The sequence below is a fragment of the Lygodium microphyllum genome, chromosome 8 (genome assembly GCF_053477565.2).
Source record: "Lygodium microphyllum isolate KBCC chromosome 8, Lygodium_microphyllum_v1.1.10, whole genome shotgun sequence".
Taxonomy (NCBI): domain Eukaryota; kingdom Viridiplantae; phylum Streptophyta; class Polypodiopsida; order Schizaeales; family Lygodiaceae; genus Lygodium; species Lygodium microphyllum.
The window spans coordinates 25,478,399-25,484,954 of NC_141142.1; the positions used below are offsets into that span (position 1 = coordinate 25,478,399).

Genomic DNA, 6,556 nt, shown 5'->3' on the forward strand with positions numbered 1-6,556 from the left:
GAAGGAGATCGGAAGCATATAGGTTTTTTAAAAACTGAGATCAATGTGTATGGCTTAAGGCTGGTTTGAGAGAGAGGGCTCAAGTGTGAAAAAGGTTTTTACTAGAGGAGGCTTTTAACCTTAATGCTTAAGGTTTAAGGAAAGAGAGGGATAATGTGCTACTAGCTGCTTTTCATCCTCCCCTTCCATGCTCATGGATGGAGCAACAAGGGTGCTCTCAAGGGCCATGGTAGCCATCGGCTCCCCTCTACAAATGAAGGGTTCCACTTTCCCCTCTCATGCCTTCACTCAAGGAGCTGGATTTTGCTGCTACTCCCTCGCTTCTCGTGCCATGTAGCCTTCGCCTTGGCGGAAGCAAGGACCTTTCGCATTCGTAACTCGAGGTGCCCCTCCATTTCTACTCCTTCCTATTGCACTCACAGCTAATGCACGGCACATGGCCATCTTCTTCCATCTGCACTTTTATGATCTCCTTTTTCTTCAACCCCCTAGGAGATGTGGGCCTCGCACATCTTCACGCTCGCTGCTGTTGGAGATGCCCTGCTTCTTGTTGCAGTAGAGCGGACTATTGGTCTAGTTTGGAGGCCTGCTAAAGTCAACATGGACTCGTCCTGTGACCAACTCCATAAGGAGCACCCCATAGTTGTACACATCACTCTTCTCTATCAACATTCCGTTGAGAGCATATTCTGGAGCAACATACCCAAATGTCTCCATGACTCGTGTTGTCACATGGCTATTTCCAGGCCCTAATAATTTAGCAAGTCCAAAATCACAGACCTTTGGATTCCATTGGCTATCTATCAGGTTGTTGCTTGACTTCACATCACGATGGACTACTTTAGGCTCCAACCCTTCATGCAGATAAACCAATCCCTTTGCGGTACCAAGAATAATTTGCATTTTGATATCCCAACTCAATGTTGGATATTCCCCAGATGTCCGTGAAGCCACTACTCCAAATTCCCATTGTCAATGTACTCATAAACAAGCATCCTTTGCAAGCCTTCCATACAATATCCAATCAACCGTACAAGATTCTTGTGCATGACATGTCCTGTCACCTCCACCACTATTGTTTAGAAGATTTTTCACAGCTATGCGTGTACCATCAGGTAGCTGACCATAGTACACAATCTCATATCCACCCTCACCGAGCACATTGGAATCAAAGAAGGAATCAGTCACAGCCTCTATCATGCGACTGAGAGCTTGCAAGGAAGAAGAAAACACACCACTAGCTACCTAGCTCAGCCATGGCTCTGACACCATGTTACAAAACATGGACCTAGAACTAGATCGGCTATGGTGGACGCAAGTCAAACACACGACACATTATCAGAATGAGGAATTGTAACTCAAGTGAATTAGGTTCCAAGATAGATTAGCTTGGACTCATAAACACAATCTTGAGTGACTCAAACTCAAAGTACCATTACATTGAAATGAGTGTCAAGTACATGCCTTTATAGCTTTTTGGATAGTACCATTGTACCTCACTATGCATATGGGATTTGAACATCTCTTCCTAGAGCATGCATCATTTGTCTATCTTCTAACCTCTTTAGGGCATACATCTAGCCTCTATGGGCCAGCATCATTTGCTATTCTCAACACTTATTCGGTCGTTGGTTCAGGACTACAAAATCAATCATTGAATGCCACAAAGTGTCAGGGCAAGCAGCCACTTTAGAAGAATATCACTGGAACATTTCATCTATCCTCAACTCCAAATGATTAACATATAAGACAGCTTGTAAGACCACATCCTGTACATACCAAGCTAGATCTACATCATCTGGAATTAACAGATCCCCTCGTAGATACATGTAAGACAACAACATTGTATCCAAAGTCATAGAATCTTCAAAGACCATACAAACAACTTCTGTCTTAGCAAATCACAAGACCAAGCTCCACTCCAACCATCCTTTGGAAGAGGTAGATCCATTGTTGAGAGCTTAATATAGAAGGCCGACTTTTGCAGTTGATAGTGGATAAAAAAGGAATGGTCGGGAGGAATATACTCCTGAAATTGCTCAAATGTAGACCATAATAAATCTATCCTGGACTGCAATCTTTCCACTTTAGCTTGAAACAACGGACATAATAGGGCCTATCTTTGGAGAACTACCAAGTCTTAGAGGTCAAAGAAGGAACTACCAAGTCCGTAGGGGTCAAAGAAGGAATTGGTTGCACAATATAGGACTCTGTGTAGAAGAACGTGACTGGACCAGTTGCTCATTAAGGTGCTAAATTTGGTTTCTGCTCTATGCTATGGTGGTATTTGCTATCTTAAGCTCCTATGTCTGGGTGGCTAGCAAAGCCTGAAGCTCGTGAGATTCCTTCAACAATCTATCTCGTTCCTCAGCTACATTAACCACTTGGGTTTTAGTGTCAACCAAATGAGTGTGCAAACTAGAAATTTCCATTTTCTGAGCATCAATGATCTTAGTCTGTTGCTCGATTTGGGTACAAAGATCAGAAAAGCATTCATGAGCAGAAGCTAGCTCTGCATCTGCTTTTGTTAGCTCTTCGTTGGTCTGTTGGACTTCATCATAGCAAGAGGGATAGAGCTACTAGATGCATACAGTCATCACTGAGAGCTCAATAGAACGTTGAAAATCTTGACATAGGAAGGGAATTGCATCTCTAGCTACCAAGTGTTGTACTAAAGGGATGGAAATCTCCAGAGTACCCTCACGATGTGCTCTGAAAAGATTCGACGTTGTGAGGAAAGTTGGTAGGTGACTGCTAGATTGATCAAGAACGGAGACTAGAGAAGGAGCTAGGACTGATTCAGCCACTTGTTTTAAGCGTTTCCTCTGAACTACCACAGGAGGGATAGGATCAAGATCCTCAATGATGACATCAAAGTGTTCAATAGGGGGAGGAGCATCTAGTGGATCAACTATCAAGGTAGGAACTTCCTTCGAAGGGGCGGTATATGCCAAAAAGACAGAAATGTAGGAACCAAATGTAACATTAGTTACATTACCCTTGGTGGCTCTGACAAAGTGTTGATCCATTTTGGATAGAAGGTAGGAACTCCAATCAATCGTTATGCCTTTCAACACTATTCTAGAAGCTGTAAACAACTCCTTTGAAAGGTAATTAGAGGGTGTCTTGGCATGCATAAACCAGTCCTAAAGGAACTGGCACAACTGCTTCCACACATGATTGGAGATCATGGAGACACTAATCCCAGAAGTGGTAAGAACCTTCTTGGGATCCAACACATCTTGGGTCTACTTTTGCAACAATTTAAGGATATCCTCATTCGAGAATAGTTGTCTAGTAGTAGGGAAAGAGTCTCCCCGATAGGGTAAAGACAAAGCCTTGCCCAAACTTTTAGGTGTCAATTGGACAACTGTTCCTTTGACAGGACCAGACCTCTTACTGTAAGAGGCTAGAAACTGATCACAAGTATCAATATTCTTTGGAATGAGTGGTAATGAGAATGCGATGAACTTTGCCAATAAGTTCAAACTCCAGCAATAAAGAATAATTGTGAGAGATCAATGGGACGTATTGAACTAGAGGAGCTTGAGGTGCCATTCAGATAGATTACACACACACAGACAATCACTGTGAATGCCTACAAACAATAGAATATCCATAAAAAAGAAATCGACCAGAATAAACACACACAGACGTGATTGACCAACTGACCACCCCAAACAATCCACATCCTAGAAAAAATTCAGCATGACCCCTACACATGTGCGACCGAAAGCTTCATGCGATGCAAGACATATAAACACCCTGAATCCCCGTATCAGGCAAAAAAAAAAAACTACAGACTGCACCCGTAATCGTATCATACAATCAAACCATAATACATCAATAACCCACTCACGACATAACCAGACTTCTATAAGCAATGACAGGGCGAAAGATTGTACGTACCCATTCCACGAAGTGCATTTATTGAAAATAGGAAAAAGTACAGTGAGGGGATTTAGGTTAATGAATGGTTTGTTTTAAGAAATTATTAAAAAACCTTATTAAGAAAACGACGGTTCCTTCTTAAAATTTGAATTACAAATTATTAGAGTGAAACGGTGCTTTAAACAAAACCCGGACTCTGATACCCAAACTCAAGTCTCTAAATGCGAATTCATTGATTAAAAATTAAGTGTGTATTTAGCACTTTTTGTGTAGTATATGCACTTGTGATGGCAGGTTCATTTTTAATAAACTTAGATGTGTCTGTAGCACACGAAGCACGTGCTAAGTGAACGGCTGGTTCATTTTATTTGTTTAGAAAAATGTGTGTTTGGCGTGAGTGCGCGTGGAAAAGTGGGTGATTTGAGTTCATTTTAACAATTAATCGTGGTTAAGGGGTGACCAAAAATAAATAAAGCAAGAAATATAAATACCTGGCAGGGGTGTGTATGCAAGAAACTAAGGGCGCATGGATGGGTCCCAAGATGCAATGAATCCAACAAAAAAGCAAAAGCCACTATTGAAAAAAAATAAAACACATTCTTAAAAAAAATAAAAGAAATATCAAAGCGAGGTGAGTGGGGTCATATTTGGTTTACTTACTTTTGATTAGTGTTGGGGTATTGTTGTGTTTTTTTTTTTTGTTTTTTTTTTTTATTATGGTTTTTTTAAAAACAAATTTAATAACTAGCTTTCTACAATCAACTCTGAGTGAGAATTGAATCATCAGGCTTCAACAATGGATATGTATTTTTTAATATTTATTTCAGCCTATTTTTGAAATTTAAAATGAAATTTCTAAGATTTTATGTAAAAATTTTAGCATTTTGGCCTTAAAATAATAGAGTAATCATGTGTCAAGGATTTTTCAGCTTATAAAATAAGACAAAAGTAGTAAAATGCATTGATGGAATTTTTTGTGATTTTTTTAACTTTAATTTTGATTTTTATTGATTTTTAGTGAAAATTTCTCAATTTTTAATGAATTTTGAAGGATTTAAAGGGTTGTTAATTTTCTACAACCAATTTTCTTTACATTGTAACTTGCAAAATAAACCAAAAAGTTTCCCAATTTGATAAGGGAAATTTTAGTTTTTTTTAAAAAAATTTGAATTTTTATAAAAAAATTGAATTTTTATAAAAAAATTATGCATTTTTTAGGTTTTAGGTGTTTTTTCATGTGTTAAAAGGTTTCTAAAAAAATAAAAAGGAGGTGCCCGGGTTGCGTATGGACATCAACTTGTGCTCGGATGGCACGCACCACCACACGGACAAGTCAAGATACACGTCCGCGCGCGTGAACTCAGATGGACAACTCCCGAACACAATACGAGCGCATCACGACATGCGTAAATACCCGCACGAACACCCGCAAGCAGGGTAGGAGGATGAGGTGGTGATTGAGACCTAGTGGGGACATGGAAATGGAGGAAAGGTCGTCAGCGGGGTGGAGGCGGTTATCGGCGGGTTGCTGTGGAAGAACAAAGGCAAAGGGGGCCTGAAGGGGGTTGCGGGGGAATGGGGGCCAAGGGAGTTTTTTTTTGTTTTGTTTTTGTTTTCGTTTTTTTGAATGGGTTGGGGGGGGGGAAGGGACAATGGGTGGGCAAGGGGGGTTGGGCAATGGGGTGGTGGGAGGGGGGAGACGTCGAGTGGGCGGGAGGGGTGGCGGGGTGGGTGACGAGGATGGACAATGGGGTGGTGGGAGGGGGGACGGCGGGCAGGCGGGAAGGGTGGGGGGTGGACAATGGGTAGGTGGCAGCGTGGCGGCAAGCGGACGATGGGCGGTGGGCGATCGCGGACGGCAAGTGGTGGGCGGTCGCGGACGGCAAGTGGTGGGCGGGCACAGACGAGGAGTGGCAGTCACAGACGGCAGCGCAGGTAAGGGAGGAAGAGAGGGTGGAGAATGAGAAGGAGGGGAAGAGGTGGAAGAGGGAGGAGGAGGGAGAGGAGGGAGAGGAGGGAGAAAGAAGAAGAAGAAGAAGAAGAATAAGAAGAAGAAGAAGAAAGAAGCGGAGGAGAGCAGGAGCAGGAGAAAGAGGAGGAGGAGGAGGAGGAGAAAGAAGAAGAAGAAGAAGAGAAAAGAAGAAGAAAGAAGCAGAGGAGAGCAAGAGTAGGAGAAAGAGGAGGAGGAGGAGGAGAAAGAAGAAGAAGAAGAAGAAGAAGAGAAGAAGGAGCAGGGAGAGAGAGGGAGGGGTCGGGGAGAGAGAAAGAGAGGGAGAGAGAGAAGGAAAGAAGGAGAGAGAAAGGGGAGAGAAGGAGGGGAGGGAAAACAGTCCCGGTTGGGGGGGGGGGGGGGGGGGGGTTAATTGTGGGTGTTTGTTTTTTTGTTTTCGTTTAAATGAAAAAAAAATGTGAAGATAAATAAGTTAAAAAATAAGGCGAGGTAAAAAAATTTGTAGTGGCGGGAAGCAACAGGGGCGGGATGGTGGCACAAGTGCAAGATGACGCAACGAACGTGATGTCATGAGTAAAAATCAAAAAAAACGGGCGATCACACGCAATGTGAGAGGCACGACAAGCGCAAATTAGTCGAAAAATTTCGTAAAAGCCAAATCGTGCGTCGAAACGAAAGGCGGGAAAAAGGAAAACTGTGTCGCAAGGCAAGGGG

The 6,556-nt window shown here is 42.4% G+C and overlaps 1 pseudogene; it reads right to left on the reverse strand.

Annotated features, from left to right (window-relative positions):
- Positions 1-397: 397 nt before the first annotated feature.
- LOC148032071 (putative serine/threonine-protein kinase At1g01540 pseudogene) lies at positions 398-1,200 on the reverse strand (annotated as a pseudogene).
- Between the last annotated feature and the right edge of the window lie 5,356 nt (positions 1,201-6,556).